Here is a 19306-nt window from a genome sequence, read left to right as displayed (position 1 = left end):
CATGAGCAGAGCTCCTCTGCAGCCTTTGGAGACCATTCTCCCGGGTTGTCTGTGACTCAGCCAGACGTATAGGTAGAGGTGCATTATAACCTCGCAGTAAATGCTATCTCGAAAACGGCTGAAATGAAACATGTTGTGTTTGGTATCAAGCACCTTGGAATCATACCCTCACACTGGTAACCGGTGTGGGAGGTATGATTCCACCCTTCTGAAGCGAGCTTCGTGGGGTCACTGGTCTTACCAGTGTCAGCCTTCTCGCCCCGGTCAGCACAAAATGGATACTGCCGACCAGATCAGGCAGAGGAAGGCAGCACAATAGACATCCTGTCACAGGGAGGTGTGACCACCTTCCAGACAGGATTTAGTGCATTGGGGCTGGGTGGGGGCACTGCCTTAGTGCCTGGAAGTCTGCACCTGGGGCACATTTGGTGTCCCTGTGCATAGTCCAGCTCAAACCAGTTCTGGGAGCCGTTGGCTCCTGCTCTGGTGTGAAACTGGACAAAGGACATGGGTGTAACCACCCCTCTGTCCTGACCCTCCCCTAGGAGGGTCCCCCGAATCGGTCCAACCCTCTCTCGTGGGTACATAAGGGCTTACCTGACTGTTAGACTCTAAGACTCTAAGATTTTATGTGGACAAGATTCTACAAGAAGAAACCACTGACCTTCAACTGTCTGGACACTCTGGACTTCGCTGGACTTTGACTGGGTCCAACTTTGTCTCCCTCTCCGTCCAAAGCTTTGTCTGCACCCTTGCTCCATAACAGGCTCAGTGCAGGACCTGTGGTGCACTAAAGACAACCGAAGAATCTCCTTTGGGGTGAAGGAGTCACTCCCCTGCATTCACAGGCACCTCAACGCAACTGACCGGTCTGCTGCTCCTGAGCTCCTGTGGACTCTAAAGACTCCAGCAACACAGGAGGTGGGTTTCGAAGGTCCCTGAGATTGATCTGCCCTCTCAGCAAGTTTGAGGCCAGTATCCCTCATGGGAACTGCATAACCCGAACCCCTGTGCACCTCGTCTATTTGCAAGTGCACATGCTTGTTGGCAATTCCCGAGTTTGTGCATTGGACTCCATGTAGTCCTGACCCTGAGCAGTATTTCCACTGATGAACTCCGGCCTCCTCACACCGAGTGCTCCGTGGGCTGGTATTTTGTGATCTTGCTCGAGGTCCCCTCGCGACTCTTGGTCATTCGGCCTGTGGGTCCTCCTGAGGGTCATCTTAAATTCTGTTGGGCTTCTTGGTTGCTCCAGACATGCCCTGACTCCCCATTGCTTGGTAAGTCTCCTGGACCTTACTGGTCCACACCGTAACCGGCTTGACCTTCATGCGTGGGTTGCTTTTGCCAAGGCGTGTTGGTGATCCAGTCGGACACCGACCCCTCAGCACTCAACATCCTTCGTGGGACAGCTTGCATCTGGCTCCTGGTCGTCGTCGACATTCTCTGGTCCTCGTGGCTGCAGAGTCAAGCATCCCTCCTTCGCACCTGAAGCACCCGACATCGGTGGGCATTCGTCTCTCGAGCCCCTGGTCAATCTGAAGTGACCAAGACTCTGTACCCTCTGCTTTTAGGTTCCTTTCTTCAAGAATCGATCCTTGGATTCCACTGGACCCTTTTCACTTTCACGGCAGCAGCACTTCATCGAAGCCTTCCATTGAGAATGACGGAGGTTTCCAACGCCACTTCAACCCTATGCACCCGACTCCTCTGGGATAGGTAACTCTGGTACTCCGGTATCCACGGGTGGGTTAGCTCTCCAACCTTTTAATTTTCCTCGAAGTCCTCCTAGAAGGGTCCTTAAACTTTAAAATTGCAACCGCGACTTCCCCATAGAATTGTACGGAGTCCGCGGTTGTGTTAGCACACTGCACCCGTCCGCCGTGGGGTCCCTATTTACTCACTTTGGGTGGTTACTTGGGGTCCCAATAATTCTACGTGCTCCAGACCTTTTCTTGACACGAGTCGTGGTTGTTATACTACTATTTTAGCATATGGTTTTGTCTCCCCCTGGAGCCCACTGCGTATTGTGCTACTTACAACTGTTCTATTGATATCGTATTGTGTGCTTTGTGTTCTATCCTCGGGTAGAGGATACTAAAGAGTGTTATATTAATAAATACAGATTTTTATATAACTACTGCATGGTTCTCCTTTCATTTAATTAATTCAGGAGGTGACATTCTGGTAAAACAAGCTGCTTTACATTCGTTCAAGATTAAGCCTGAAGGCTACCACTAGGATAGCTTTCTAAAGGTTATCTTTGACCTCATACATCATAAGGGTCATTTGGACTGGCGCAGAGTGCCCACTATAATTAGTGGACAGCATATACCAGGCCAACTTCTCACAGGTGAGGGCCAATGTGGGTCCGAGCGGAGCACTGTTAATCCCAGTGGCCGGTTTTGAAAAGAAGCACTAACCAAGGTGGCTTTACTTCTGCAGCATAATTTCAATGCCTAAGAAAGATGCAGGCTGATTCAACGGGCCTCCCTGACATGGCAAAGCATAAATACACGGGCAATGTGACAGTAACACACAGCAAGGACTCAGAACTGCATTACAGTGGAGCAGCTGAGCAAACCATTAACATTATCATTCGGAGCATTTGGACACTAATTACACAACTCAGAGCCATTATGCTATTTACACATTTTTTTGCAATATGCTTTTATTGTTTTCAAACATACAAAAGTCAATTAACCAGATTCCCAGGAGCCACTATTCCCCAGCCCACATACATGGGTTTACTATGACATTAACCTTCTATAGCACGCCAGTTCCTTTTCTTCCACACGCCCACAAGCAATCTGCTTCTCCTGTTCATTCTAGCAGAGTGTGGCTGTTTCCAGCCAAGGTGGTATGTTATTGGGTGGATCCATAATTTTTGTATTCATATCCCCCAATTGATTAAATCTTTCACCATCTCAGCATCCCTCTGGGCAGGATTTATATGTTGCTCATCGGTGATCGCCCATTCTAAAAAGTCTGTCTGACAAGTTTTTATTTCTGAGGCCTTGTGCATCACTCAGTGGATTACTGTCATTTGAAGTGTTTCTGATGTGGCTGTACTCCCAGGAGGCACAGTTTAATACAGCCTTCCAGTTCCTAAACCACCACATGTGCCCAGCACTCTCATCACCCACTCCCAGTAGTCTAGCAACTGTGGGTAGGCACGTCATTTGTAGAAAATCAGCGCCACAACCCACATCTACCGGCCGGGTTACCAGGATAGATCTTGCACATTTTGCATGGTGCCATGTAAGTTTTGTCCAGGCAGTGAAATTGTATCAGTTTAAACCGGGCGTTGGGGGACACTTTCGGAACTTGTTCACATGCCCTTTTCCGCCTCGACCTATAACCATGAGGATCTTTAATTATTCCCAATGGGACCTGGCCTGGGAAAAAAAGACCTGACATATCAAAGATCATCGCTGGCACTGTTCACTCATTCTGAACAGGTAACCAGGCATGCCTATACTCTGATGAAGAAGAAATTTAAACAAGATAACATTTTCTATGCCATACTGTATCCAGTGTGACTGAGCTTTGATGTAAATGACAACATACATATGCTAGACTTTGGATCCTTGGCGTGGTTTCCCCTGACGCTATGCCTTCTAACCTCCTGTTCTGCTGACTTCATTTTTGCTGGCTTTTGGATTCTGGTCACTTCACCACTGCTAACCAGTGCTTAAAGTGCATATGCTCTGTACTCTAAACATGGTAACATTATCCACAATTTGTATATTTAATTTGATTATAAATTCCTAGGATAGTGCACTATAGGTGCCCAGGACCTTTAAATTGAATGCTACTAGTGGCCTGCAGCACTGATTGTGCCACTCACTTCAATAGCCCTTTGAATATGGTGCAAGCCTGCCAATGCAGAGCCTGTGTGTGCAGTTTTAAACTGCTGTTTCGACCTGGCAATGTCACCTACTTGCCAGGTCCAAAACCTTCCACTTTATTTCATATAGGTCACCCCTAAGGCAGACTCTAGACAAGACTATGGGCAGGGTGCAGGGTGCAGTGTATTTAAAAGGTAAGACATGCACTTTTGAGTATGTCCTGGTATGGATAAACTGCTAAATTAGTTTTTAGTACTGCAAGGCCTATTTCTCCAATAGGTTAACATTGGGATTGCCTTAAAACACCTTTTAAATGAAATTTCCAAATGGAAAAAGATAGAGCTTTGGAGTTTGGTGTCTTTGGACTCATAATTTAAAAGCACAGTATATGGTGAAGTTGGATTTTAAATTGTAAGTCTGAAAATGCCACTTTTAGAAATGTATTATATTGATTGGGCAACCCGATATACCCTCAAGGGCTTGGGTAACAAAATATATTCAGGTAAAAATGCCTACAAGGGATTTTATTACAAAATAATAGAACAAAATGTATCAATATCATTTATGAGTGCCAAACTAATCGCCTCAAATTTATGAATTTTATAAATTTATAGATAAAAGTGAATAAATCAGTCAGCAATGGGTATATACTATTTTTGTAGAAGTTTATAATCAAAAAGGTAAATTCAAAGGGTACAAGCAATATTCACATATACATAGGTGACAGAGATTGACACTCTTCCAGATAAAAATGTCTACGAGTCACTTATGTGAATAACCCAAATTCAAAAGCCTATTTACAAACAGAAATGTTTATTTAATATTCAATAATAAATTCCTATATAACAATTTGTTAATAAAAAATGGGTTGTACTGGTCGACGTTTCTTCTTGTCATGTGTTACATCTATTTAGACCATCTTCAGGACAGAAAAATTCTTATGTGGACTGAAGAACCCTCTGTAAAATGTATAAGCACAAAAATGTTATTTTTCAACCAAAGAAGTAATAAAAAACAAGATATACACCCGAAAAAAGTGAATAAAATAATAATTTGTTATCGTGAAAAATAGAGGCCCTTAAGCATACAGTCCAGCTCGTCTATTATAAGAATAGTACAAGAACAAGTGGAAGAACCCTCACCCACCTATTGTGTGATAAAATATTAGAAGAAACTTACTGGAGGCTAGATCAATAGTGGACCTTAAATAATTAGTCCAAGAAATATAGACTCATTATCTATTCATGGCGAAAAAAGTAAAAAAGTTCCACTAAAAAACGTTATTTAATCATTGGGATCAAGGATATCCTATTGGTAAAGAGATTATGATCTTCACAGATTATTAGTAAGGACACTGCATATATAACATATGAACCAAAAATTGAAATAGCAGGGAATTATGGTTCGCCGACACCATTGATGGACAATTGCAATCAAATAGGTATAATTAGAGACATTTTACTGAGAAGAAAGAATTTGTTTATGTAGCTTGCTAAAAGATAGAACCTTACTTTTGCCATCAATATGCCATGGGCAATTGGTAGGGGTTCAGATTGAAATCATGGAGGATTTTTTGGCGTCAGAATTTGGTGTGTCTACATTGACTCTTAAAAACTAGAACTGAGGGTGAATTAAATAGACGTGCGACATAGTGCACAGAGTGATAACACTATATACAAAAGAAGAACCACAATAAATATTTAGAGTCTTACTTATCATATACGATCATATATGAGTGGCGCTGTCTGAGTTTGGTAACCCGGCAGAGAGAAACGGAACAGCTGCTCTGATTGTGGTACAGGAAGCGTATTTGTGCTTTTGGGTTTTTTCTCTTAAATGGCATGCGGTCTGACCAGAAAAGGAGGCGGGCATCTTAGTAAGGCGTCACCGCAGATAGAAAACAAGGAAGCTGCTATGTTTATTTAGCAAACAGCAAATCCGTGTTGCCAGGTAGTTACTCTCTGGAGACCTTAAGATATGCTCTGGAAAGGAGGGATGAGAAGGGGTGGTAGCGGCCATCTTGGAGTGGCCTCTTACTTACTGGTAAATATTTACAATATCGGTCTACATAAAATAATTGAGACAATATTATTTAATTACAAGAAAAAACAGTGTTTTAAATACGTGATTAATTGGTAATGATTTAGTAAAGCACAGAAAGGAAACAATAAGAAGTTATTACATGTATGTTGTTAGTCAATTACTTGTTCATTTAAACAGAAAAAGACATCCGAAGGAGTCTTAATTCATATACTAGCATAGATTATGTATCGAAAATAATTTTTGGGGGTAATTGATATATCAATTCTTTATATGAAAAACACATTGAAATCAGCATCTTCTATTTCATATTTACTACGTAGACATTAAAACATTAACAGTTATGGATAATTGTTCATTGCTGATGAATTAATGATAATTCCAAACTCAACAGTGAACATAGTTGGAAAGCATTCACACAAGCAACAATAATGTTATAGGCATGAATTCAATAATCATCAATATTAAACATTAAAGATTTAGGATTTCAACAGATTGGGCAATTGAACAGAAATCTAATGAAGTTATCATTTACTCTGTGGATGTTTAGTCCATAGAAGCTAGTTTTTCCCATTCTACAGCTAAATTCAGGCCTTTTGTCACATTATCAGTTTTGCAAATACAGCGAGTCTCTTCCATTGTTAGAACATGATCAGTAATTGACATTCACTTGCAGGGTTTCACTACATCAATGACCCACCAAAACATATCTTTCTCAGAGCGTTTTGATTTGGTGTAATGTTCAACCATAGGGGCATTTTCCACTTTACTTTTTTTTTAATTTTTTATTTTTTTTATTTTGAGCAATTCAGTGAGGTCACAAATAATTAATCAAGATTCCTATTATACAGAAAGAGAAAGAAAAAAAAAAATTAGATCGGGAACATATACAAACAGAGAGCCATAATCCAACATAGATAATCCATAATTTGCAGACATATAGCTAATAATAATCGTTAAAATACATTACAATACACAGTTACCTATCGGCTCCCATATTGCAGCCCCCAGTTTTTTCCTTGCCCTACCTTTTAATTTGTATAGGGCGGTTTCCAAATTGTAAATTGAGATGAGCTTAGCCCTCCAGTTAGCAAATGACGGGGGTTCAGGATCGAGCCACTGAGAGGTTATGCATAACCTCAGAACCGCCATACACATGAACTTTAGGCCTCTATGGGGTACCAATTTCCTCCCCGAGTCCATACCAAATTCTATCCCGAACAAAACCAAAGGTGCAGTCACAGACATCGGTATACCCAGAGACCCTAACATAAAACATTCAATATCCGATAAGAGTTGATGAAGCGAAGGACAGGAGAAAAACATATGTATCGAATCTGCCCCATAGAGACCACATCTGGCACATCTCGTCCCCCTTCCCGCCTTCCACTTTGCAATCTTTGCTGGCGTATAATATAAATTAAACATGGCCATATAAACTTGACTTCTTAGACTGCCAGAAAGCAAAATAGAGCTAGCGGTCCTCAATACCAACTGAAGATCCAGATTGGTTAATGACAATTTTCCCTCCCACGCTGCTTCAAATCTACGGATATCATCAGGTTCATTTAAGATAATTTCCTTGTATATTTGACCTATTTTTGATTTCCCTTTTAACAACTCCAATATTCGGATCTGAGACACCTGACAGTTCCCCCTCGCAATTGCAGCCTGCAAGAAACTTCTAAGTTGAAGATATTTAAAAAAATCAGACCTACCAACCCCAAATGTCTCTTGGAGTGTCAAAAAGGAAAGAATATCACCCTTCCCTGGTAAATCCCCAATTACTCTTATACCATGCTGTGACCACCTCCTCATAACCGAATCATGACATACGGTAGATGACAAAGCATACGAATCTAAAGGTGTGTACCACATGATGCAAGGAATAACTAGTTGTTTCCTGAGCCTCTTACATACTACGTATGCTGCCTGAATAATCTTAAACCGAGTCTTTTTATAGTAACTTGGCTCCAGGATTTTAAGTAGTAATCCTCGCGCCGATTCTCCCAAACACCATTCATAGATAGATGGGGAAAAAGCGGGATCCAGAACCACAGTGTTCCCAAATACCAACACACCCATAAATTGGAGCAGCGTAGCGCTATAGTAAACATAAAAGTTAGGGAGGGCCAGACCTCCCCGCTCTACCGGCAGATATAACCATTTCATCGCCCTTCTAGAGCGACGAAACCCCCAAAGAAACCGTGAACACATTCGCTCTATTCTCTTAAAAATGATATTGGGAAACATGATTGGAATAGCCCGAAACAGATACAGGAATTTCGGGAAAATTTACATTTTTAGGACATTACCCCTTCCATATAGAGATAGATGCAGCCTATTTAAACGCTCCAGAGTATTATTTGATGATACAATCAGTGATTCGACATTAATCCTTGGTATATCTTGGATTTTAGTAGAGATAAGCACACCTAAATACATTGCCTCTGTGGCTACATCCATCTCTAATGGTAATCCAGCCTCCGTATGTAACACCTGTGTCTTATCCAGATTTAATTTATAGCCAGACACTGTACCGAAATTGTTAGTAATGACCACAATTCTTTCCATAGCCTTATTCATATCCGCAGAAAGCACCGCAAGGTCGTCAGCATATGCCAAGACTTTCACTGAATATATATGCGCTTTTACCGGACAGATTTCCATATCAGCCTCCAACCTATTTATGAGGGGGTCTATAAACAGAGCAAAGAGAAGTGGGGAGCAGGGGCACCCCTGCCGCGTGCCCCTGCTAACCATAAACCTCTGTGACTCTTCTCCCCCTAGCCGTACTATTGCATTCGGCATAAGGTACATAGACTGTATTGCTCGTATAAAGTCATTAGGAAAGGACTTCCATCTCATCACTGCCCATAAAAACTCCCAGGAGACCCTGTTGAATGCCTTTTCGGCATCCAACAGGGCCACCCCAACAGGAACCCCCGTTGCCTGTGCCCAATCAAAGACAGATATAAGTCGCCTGACGTGATCCGTGGTCCCTCTCCCAGCTATGAATCCATGTTGTCGTGGTGAAACTAAAGGGGTAATAATCCCCCCCAATCTCCTTGCCAAGCATTTTGAGTATATTTTGTTGTCGGCATTTATAAGGGAGATTGGGCGGTATGAAGAGAGCTCACAGGGATCCTTTCCCTTCTTCCTAAAGATTATTATGACTGTTTCCGACCAAGAGGCCAGGGGGGCCCCCTTAAACGCAGCCTGGAAAACCGAGGTCAATAGCCCAGCTAGACTCTTCCTGAACTTAGTATAAAACTCTAAGGGGATTGAGTCTGACTTTATCGCCTTCCCTGAGGCTAGTGACAGCATAGCACTTTCGATCTCTTCCCAAGAAATCCTTTCTACTAGTGCATCTTTATCCACCTCCTCTAATCCGACAGAGCCCATTTCCTCTAAATATTGTTGCGTTCCTCTAACCGATTCTGCCGTATATAGTTTTTCATAATATTTTTTGAAAAAATCATGAATCAAAGAGGGGGTCTCTAATAGGTTCCCATCCATACCCTTGATCTTGAGAATCCTAGAGTTAACCTCCTTTTGTCGTAGCCTTTTAGCCAGGACACTCCCAACCTTTTCTCCATATTCATAGAACTCGCTTCTATGTACTTGATACTTGGCGGCTGCTTCATCTGCATACCCTTGATATATAGTTGAACGAAAAGCAGCAACTTCCGCATGAACCTCCCTGACCCTCCCAGCACACTTTATCTCAGAGACTAGTTTTTGCTCCAGCATAGAGAGGGCCGCCAGATCATTTACAGATTTCAGACGATCCTTTTTCCTCTTCCTTGCTACAAACCTTACTATCTCACCTCTTATGCCAGCTTTGAAAGCGTCCCAAACAATCTCTGTCCTGGCAGATCCAATATTCAGCTGAATAAACTCAGGGATCCATTTTTCCATCCAGCTACAGTAATCATGATTCATCAATAACTTCCTATCAAAAGTCCATTTTCTCCCCTTAGCCATTAACCCAGCACATTCAAACTCTAATACTACTGGGCTGTGATCCGAAATTATCTTAGGGGGTACATTTATAGAGGCCCTTGATAGTATAACATCAGAGACCAAAAAAAGATCCAGTCGTGCCATCTTCTTGTGTGGGGCAGAAAAATACGTAAACCCATCTTGCCCTGGTTTTAACTCCTCCCAAACATCATACAGGCCTTGATCTTGCACCAACGCCTGCAGACTCCTAAAAGCTCTCGGTTTCCTGCCCGTATAAGATTTGGCTGTCCTCACATTTAACTGCGAATAGATATGTATGTTTAGGTCACCACAGACCAACATAGGCTGAGGATATAGAGATAGCTCTGTATTAATTACTTGAAAGAAGTCTGGATCGTCCACATTTGGTGCGTATATTGAGCACAGTGTCATGACTTGCTGTGAGATTACTACCTCCATCACAACCCACCTACCAAATTTATCCGCTTTATGTTTTTTGACCTCCAAAAACCCCCCTTTAGCCAGGATTGCAACTCCTTTCTGGTTAACTGCCTGAGAAGTACAGGCCAACAGTTCAAGCCCTAGAGAGCCAAGCCAGGCCCTATTGGACCACGCTATATGCGTCTCCTGTAAAAAGAGCAGATCCCATGAGCTTGAATATATAATTCTAGCTAAGACGCACCTTTTATTAAAGTCATTCAGACCACAGATATTCAATGTACAACAAGTTATTTTCATCATTCAAAATCATAGTTATTCTTACATAGAACAGCATTAAAGGGTTCCCCCCGCCCTACAATTTCGACAGCTCCCTTACTTAGCTTAAATCTGATACACCCAACACTTTTTAAAGACAATGTATAATCCTTATACCTCACTGAATTGATTACAACCCATCCCCACCACCACCATGGTGGTGGGGCATTTTCCACTTTACACTGTATTCGGGATTGATGTTTTAATATTCGTTTCTGAATCTGTTGAGTGGTTTTGCCTATATAATGAAGAGCACAAGGGCAGAGAATACATTAGACTACATTACGTGTTACAATTTGAGAAATGTTTAGGTGTAAATTGTTGACCATTGATGGTAAAGGTCTTTGTCATCTTTGGTGTATTGCAAGCTGCACATATATTATATTTCAAATGGCCAATAACCAGTGATAGTTGAACCATATTCTCAACTATTGCTGTGTTGCGTATATCATAGGCATGGACCAAGCAATATCTAAGTGTGGATCTTCTTTTCAACGCAAAAAGAGTTCCTGTTTAAATTCTGGAAACCTTTTTAAAAGGGTCCAGTGTTTGTTGATTATTTTTTGAATCCTGTTTGAGTGGGTCCCAAATTTAGACACACCAACTAACCGGGATTCAGTTGGTCATCTTCCTACTTCTAGGAGAGGTTCTCTATTATTATACAATGCTCGTTTAAGTGATTGTTTGAGACATTTAGCTGGATAAACAAAAGTTTTTAATTTTTCTTTCAGTTTCGGTGCCTCCAGAAAGTAATCCTCCTTTTTGGAGCAATATCTGCGGAAACACAAAAATTGCCTGTGGATGATGACTGTTGTATCTGAGTAATTTGTTTCTTGATTTTGGTTTAGTGAATAGTATTGTATAAAGTTGATTATTTTCATCTACCTTTACTGTAATGTCAAGAAAATTCCTTTGATGTTGATCAAATTCCATTGTGAATGTAAGATTCAGGTTTAATTAATTGATCCATGTATGCAATGTCAGTAAACTTTCACGGTCAACTCTCCATATCATTATATTATCGATGTATCACATCCATTTAGTAACATTATCTCGATATGGGCTGGTGGTACATTCGATGTTTTGGTGGTCAAAACAAGAAACATAGATGTTCTCAATGTCTGGGTCAAAAACTGCTCCCATCATTACACCTTTGAGTTGTTGATAAAAATCATTTTCAAACAGAAAGAAATTCTTACACAATGATATTTTTATACATTTCATAATAAATGTTGTAGGTTCACTATGTGGTCGAGGTCTCAAATCCATGAGTTCATTAAGTATTCTCAGTATTTCTCATTGAGGTATATTAGTATACACACTTTCTATGTCCATACTGAACAGAAGTTCTTCCTCTGAGTTAAATGATTGTTTCTAAATGATGTTAATCACAGCTGTGGTGTCCCTAAAGTATGTGGGGTTATCAACAGCAAAATGTCATATAAAGAAATCTGCATATTGCGCAAGTTGTTTAGGAATAGAGTTGCATTCAGAGACAATGGATCGTCCGGGGGATTAGCAAAATCTTTATGTATTTTGGTTAAGATATATATCACTGGGACAGTGGGTGCTGTATGGGGAACAACCTTTACAACGCAACTGTTACAACGCATTACACTTACAACGCATTTTTTACAACGCATAATCCATTACAACGCACTACACTTACAACGCATGACACTACAACGCATTTTTAAAAACTACCTTTACAACGCATTCCATTACAACGCCTACCATTACAACGCATAATATTACACTACACTATCCAACACTTACTCTACTGTTGCACCCCCTGGAGTTAGAATAGTAATTTTTACCCCTACACTATCCAACACGTACTCTACTGTTGCACCCCCTGGAGTTAGAATAGTAATTTTTACCCCTATACTATCCAACACTTACCCTACTGTTGCACCCCCTGGAGTTAGAATAGTAATTTTTACCCCTACACTATCCAACACTTACCCTACTGTTGCACCCCCTGGAGTTAGAATAGTAATTTTTACCCCTATACTATCCAACACTTACCCTACTGTTGCACCCCCTGGAGTTAGAATAGTAATTTTTACCCCTATACTATCCAACACTTACCCTACTGTTGCACCCCCTGGAGTTAGAATAGCAATTTGTACCCCTATACTATCCAACACTTACCCTACTGTTGCACCCCCTGGAGTTAGAATAGCAATTTTTACCCCTATACTATCCAACACTTACCCTACTGTTGCACGCCCTGGAGTTAGAAAAGCAATTTTTACCCCTATACTATCCAACACTTACCCTACTGTTGCACCCCCTGGAGTTAGAAAAGTAGTTTTTACCCCTATACTATCTAATACTTACCTTAAATGCAATTTAATATTATGCGTTGTAATGGTATGCGTTGTAAAGGTAGTTTTTAAAAATGCGTTGTAGTGTCATGCGTTGTAAGTGTAGTGCGTTGTAATGGATTATGCGTTGTAAAAAATGCGTTGTAAGTGCATGCGTTGTAAAAGTGTGCGTTGTAACGTCATACATCCGTGATGTATTGATTAGGAACGAAGCTTCTTTGTCACTTAACCAGCCACCCTCAGATCCGCTTTTACTGAGTTGTAGGATCACTTTAGATAATTCCATTGTTGGATTTTTAGAGAGTTTCTTATAGTGATCAGATATTGAGAGTTGTTTAAGGAGATCATCTCTAAAGGAGTTTTTATTCCAGAGGACAATATCCCCACCCTTATCTGCAGGCTTTATGATGATGTTAGGAAGTATCTGCAGATTCTCTAAAGCTTTATGTTCATCTTTGGAAAAGTTGTATTTAACATAATGTGAATCTTTAAAAAGATTGTCCACTTCAGTTAAAATGGCCTTTTCAAATGTAAAGACTTCTTTTGAAATCATGTGATTAGAGGGATAGAAATTTTAAAGCTTATGTAAACCCGTGGTATCTGATCTCATTATAGTTTTGTGAGAGGCAAAGAAATTCTTTAGTCTCATATTCCGGAAAAAATTATAGAGTTCAATTTTGGTCTGAAACAAGTAATTTCGATGTGTTGGCACAAAGGAGTGCCCTGAGGTAAGTACTGAGATTTCTGATAGGCATAGTACATGGGATGACAGATTAAACATCAGAAACGTTTGATTAATATCTACCATTCATAATATTGGCTCCTCGTTTGTCTAAAACCTGGGGTGTATTGGTTCAGATACCATCCTCGTCTTGCCCCCCGTTGTCTACTCTGGGGTCCTGTGTCTCTGTGAACTTTCCATAAAAAAGCCGGATGTGAGCCGGAGGGCTGATTATCGTAGTTACGTTGATATGAATTGCCTGTTGCTTGATCACTATCTGTATCTGAATTAGTATCTGAAAAGGTGATCCTTTTAAAAGAAGTATTATTTGGACCTTGAGGTTGATAAAAATCTTTTCTAAGACATGGATAGGTCCATTCTTTAGTTTATATCCTTTCGTCGTTTATCTGATTTTTTATGAGCATTACATTGTTCAAATTCTTTAATTGTAGACGCAACCTTATCCAGGAGTGTCTTGGAGTTGCTTATAGTGGAGTCTGTATGTATATTCTTTTCAAGGATTTCTATTTCTTTAGGGAGTGATTTAATATGTTTAAGTGCCAGTCTCTACACTCAGAACCATCCAGGTACATGAGCATTTATTAGCAGAGAAGCTAACCCCAACTTTGAACTCTTCGTCTTCTGTGAAAATAATGGGAATGTTCCGGATTTGTAACTCAGTGGGTATTATATTAGCACTGAGACAATCTGTAAGAAATTTGACATGTAGTTCTGTTCTGATCAATTTCTTCTTAAGTCTTTTGTAATCGAATTAGATCTGATTCAAACAGTTGTTATATCGAGCGGCCTCTGGTCCATAACAAGGAAGGGCCACTGGCTATCTGAAGAATATACTCATTGGTATAAGAAAGGGTTTCTGCTTCGGACATGTATGAGGCTTGAAAAGATAAAAAAGAGAAACATATGGTCAAAAGAAAGTTGGCATTTACTTACTTTAACCATTCTGTGCATCTGCCTGTCTCTGAATACAAATCTGGTTTGGGTGACAGCTGGGCTTTGCGCATTCCCTATAGACAGTCACACAAAGGTAGCTGGAGTGTGGCATTTGCATCCTGCCATCACCAGGCTGATTAGGAGGTCTGTGCTTGTCCCTACACAAAGAGTTACATACCGCTGTAGTGTGTCTGAAGCCTGGGCAGGAAAAGGCAGGGGCCTTGTGATCTTCAAAGGCCTCTCTGATGTCTCCCCCACTTCAAAGGCACATTTGGGTTTATGTACTGGACCCCTAACACCACAAAATCAGAACTTTGCTGGAACCAGGAGGATTCTGCCTGGAAGCAGAGCTGCTGTAGTAGGGACTGCCGTTTTGCTATCTGCATTGCTGTTTTGGCCTACTGCCTGCTGATTGATATGCTGTAGGAGGGACCACCATTTTTCTACCTGCTCTGCTGTGTTGGCCTGCTGCTTCTTGCCTTGGAGTGAGGGGAACTAGACACACTCTCTACATCCTTGAACCCAAGTTTCTGCAAGGGCTTGCTGGCTTGCCTCCTGGTTTCGAAGTCTCAGGGACACAAAAGACTTCTTACAACTCTGCTGGTGCTGCTGGACTCTGCCACCTGTGAGTCCCACCCTTACCTAACGTGCCCACTCCAGTCCTGAGCCTCAGAAGTGGGCTTTGCAGCTGTTTCCTGCAAATATTAACCCAGTGGCACCTTTGCGCCAATCGGAACCGACACAGTACTCTCTGATGCTAATGCAGTGCCAATTCGACAACAACACAGGTTACATCGCAAGGTACAAAGACGATGCAGAACCGATCCTTTGACACCGACTGCAAGGCATGACATTGAACCAGTCCTGATCCTTCCACACCGACTGCGAGGCTCATCTCTGATGCATCGGAACCGACGCAGTAAAGCCTTCAGCACAGATGCTTGCTCCGTACAAGGTACTTTTTCAGCGGGCCTTGCGTGGGTCCTGTAACTGACCTGCCCTCCATTGCAGTAGGCCTGAACTTTGGATTAACCCCAGTCTAACGCGACTTCAAGTAACCTTTTACACTTTTGACTTCTAAGCACTGTTTTTGGATTCAATCTTTAAAAATGTACATCTCGACTTCCATTAATCGGATTTTTGTTGTTTGGTCTTGTTTTACTCAAATAAATATTCTCTATTTTCCTAAACTGGAGTCTTTTGTGGTGTTTTCATTGTGGTACTCTAGTTAAAGTGTGCACCAATACTTTGCATATTGCCTCTTAAGCCTGACTGCTCTGTGCCAAGTTACCAGAGGGTGAGCACAGGTTAATTTAGGGTGTGTATCGGGCCTACCAAGACTAGGACTGTGGCTTCTGCTTGAATGGGATACATACTCTGCCAACCGGAAACCACAATTTCTAATATTGGTGGCAGCTGTGGGACAGGACTTGTGGTTGTGCAGTACCTTACAGTAATTTGCTGTACACTACAACCCACATCTAGACCAATTTGGATCAATTGTCTCTGATCCCCATTGGCATTTGTTTCCTACTCTCTTCAATTGGTATTTTTGATTTTTCAATTCTCCTATATTGGCATCTTTGCTTTTTTACTCTAAATCATGTCTCTTATAGGTGATCCTGCATCTGCACCTACAAGAATGGAGTTTGAGCTTGCCAGAATTGAGGGTTGGATTGTGGCCCAGCTCAAGCATTTCTGCAAAGATACAAGCCTGTTCGATAATTATGACATTTTCACGGAGGGTTTGTGGAGTTAGTATGGGAGGGGGAAGGGGTGGGTAGAGTTTTCAAATGCTGACACACCACAAGAGAAAGTAGAGAAGGCCTCATAGACACCAGATTTTCACACTAATCACTTTTGAAAACTCTACCAGCAATCCACAACAATACCACAGAACAGACAGACCCACTCACTTCATGTTAATTTTTCTTATTTGGAAAATCTGTGGGTGAAACAATGCCTGTAAAGTCAGGCAAGTACTGACATACTAAGACCCGCATAACATACACATTGCCTGTTCGAAGAAACACATCTGACCCCCATACAGACCACAAGTTTGCCTCCCACTGGAGTAATTCCAGACCCTTCATCTCTTTTTCCGCTACGCCGGAGTAGAAGTGATAATTTTAAAGAGTATCCTGTTTAAACACTGGCAAATACTAGATGATCATGAGGGCCCATTCTTGATAATAAGCAGGATAATAGCTTTGGTATCAATAACAAATTATGTATACAGGCTCAACATAGATATTCCTTGCTTCTTTCAAGAGATTGCGACAAATTTCTCATGCATTATACTTTTATGGGGCAAGGACTTCAACCTCATATTAAATAGACTAAACATGCAACAGAAAGTACAGATTACATTACATAAGCACTGCAGCAAATTATAGCACCATTCTAATAAGTAGATGTGTGGCGACACTGCAATCCTACCGTGATCTTATAATCATTGCATTTTGACAAACATAACTTACTCCCACCTAGATTACTGACTTGCATCCAAAGATGCTAGTATATGCACAAAAGGCATCAAGGTACTAGCCAGAAGGCTGAGGGACCACACACCAGTCTAGATTACTTTAACCCCACCCACAGAATATACCAGATATAGGCAATGAGGCTTTCCCTTAGAAGCCCTTCCAGGTTTGGTCTTCTGGCCCAAATTAAAGATGGAGATATTGGAATATTTTTGCATCGATACTGACTATTCAGACAGCCTGGAAACTATCTGGGAGGCCTGTAAGTCCTCCATTAGAAGGTTTTGCTCATCTAAGTCCTCAAGCCACTTTATATCTATAAGAAATCGATTAGCCCTGCTTGAGGAGAAGATCCTTAAAGTTGGAGGCTGCGAAGGCAAGGCTCCTGGGAACCTGCTATAGGCGGTCCAAGTATACCACGTGAAGGCAGATTGGGAGATATACTTTCTAGGAAAATATGCAATAGCCTGTAAGTATGGGGAGGGCGAACGACCAGGGAAATCATTAGCTGCTCTTATCCGCAAGTCATAGACAACCCACAGAATCACTGAACTTCACACCCCAGAAGATGCAAAAGCAACTGACTCCTAGAATATTTTGAAGACATTTGAAAAATGTTATGGGTTGTTCTATCAGTTATCTCCCAGCAGGAGATTGACAATTATCTTGAGTAAAGTGATGTACCCACACTACCAGGCATGGGTGTTTACTGGGTGGGGGGCAGGGTGGGGGGCAATTTCAATCATGTTAGGGGCAAGTCTTGTTGCTGGGGAGCAGCTGGCCACATTTTAGCCTGTGGTGCTTATAAATAAATAATGCAAAAACAAATAGTTTTAAAGCGTGCTTCAAAACCATGTCTCCTGCAAGGTCGCACTAAGTGCTAGCCTTGATGACTCCGAGGTAGGGGTGGAGGTGAGTGGCCTGCTGTTGCCTGGCTGAGAGATTCAAGTACATACTTTTTAAAACCTTTTTTTATGATTTTCAAACAACAGCACATACAAGAAGCCAGAATGATGGAAAAGTGATTCAGCATTTACATAAGTAGTACCATAGGTCTCCAATAACAGAACAAATTATGAAACCAGAAAGGGCCCGACAACAAGCAGGAGAGAAAAAGGTAGTATAGAGCGAATATAAGGAAACATGAACATCAGTACAAACACATTATGGCATGGCAACATATCAAGATTATGAAAGCAATACTACAAAAGAAGAAAAGAGGACATTTATAACATTATACATTAGTTAGCTTGGCATTTCGTCATCCAAAGCAATTTCGCTGGACAACAAATAAGAGCGCAATGGTTGACAAATGCCCTTGGGTATATGTTACTGGTTGCAGAGAAGCATACAATTCAGAGGTGGTATCACAATAAAATAGGTCTTTAAGCCAGGCAACCCTCGTTGGGGGAGGGGGAGTTTGCCAGTGAAGTAAGATTTGCCTCTTGGCAAGTAACAAAGCAATGGCAGTGGCAACTGCTTAACATATCCTAATAAGGCCACAGGAGGATCATGCATGAGGGTTTGCCCAAATATTTAAGATAGAGTGGAACACCTATGAACCCAGAAATATGCCACAACCCTGCACACCCATGACAAGTGCAAAAAATCAGCACGTTGCACCCGACATTTATGGCAGCAAGGCGATCTACTAGGGTCAAATTTCACAAAGTGTCCGGAGTAGTATTGGCCCTGTGGAGGTACTCATAATGTAGTATTTTATGACGATGATTATCTGAAATGTATTTGGTTTGCATACAGCAGTAATACCACGTCTTATTGGAAATCGAAAAGCCTAAGTCCTGTTTCCCATGCTGTCCTGGCCTTCTCCACCCCAGCAGGCCTTAATTGCAAGGACGTATGGTACAGACTTGAAACAAGGTGACTGTTTTCAGGGGAGACGATCACTAACGATAATGGGGGGAAGTCGCTCGGCTCAGTCGGATAGGCGGGCAACACTCCGTGCAACGTGCTATGTAACCGATGGAATATAAAGTTCTCCATTATTGCAGACCGCCCCTCCTTAGCCATAGCAACATGAGTTTAAGAATACCATCCATGAACAAATCACCCACTGTCCGTAAATCATGTGCGCACAATGTACGCTGCACCAGCCGTTCCAAGGTAAGTAGAAGCCAGGGGTTCTGCATTAGTGGGAGATGTTGGGGAATAGAGGGTGGCACCGCCCAGGTAGCGTAGTAATTT

General features: G+C 41.6%; 1 protein-coding gene across 4 annotated transcripts in view; it reads right to left on the bottom strand.

Annotated features, from left to right (window-relative positions):
- The window catches only part of LOC146834881 (cytochrome P450 2J2-like), a 377005-nt gene that overhangs the window by 242063 nt on the left and 115636 nt on the right, over positions 1-19306 (bottom strand). The gene's annotated exons all lie outside the window — the stretch shown is intronic.

This window comes from Triturus cristatus, chromosome 4_2 (genome assembly GCF_964204655.1).
Source record: "Triturus cristatus chromosome 4_2, aTriCri1.1, whole genome shotgun sequence".
NCBI classification, from domain to species: domain Eukaryota; kingdom Metazoa; phylum Chordata; class Amphibia; order Caudata; family Salamandridae; genus Triturus; species Triturus cristatus.
Note: the sequence above shows the minus strand (reverse complement) of the source record. Positions and strands in the feature narration are given on the sequence as shown.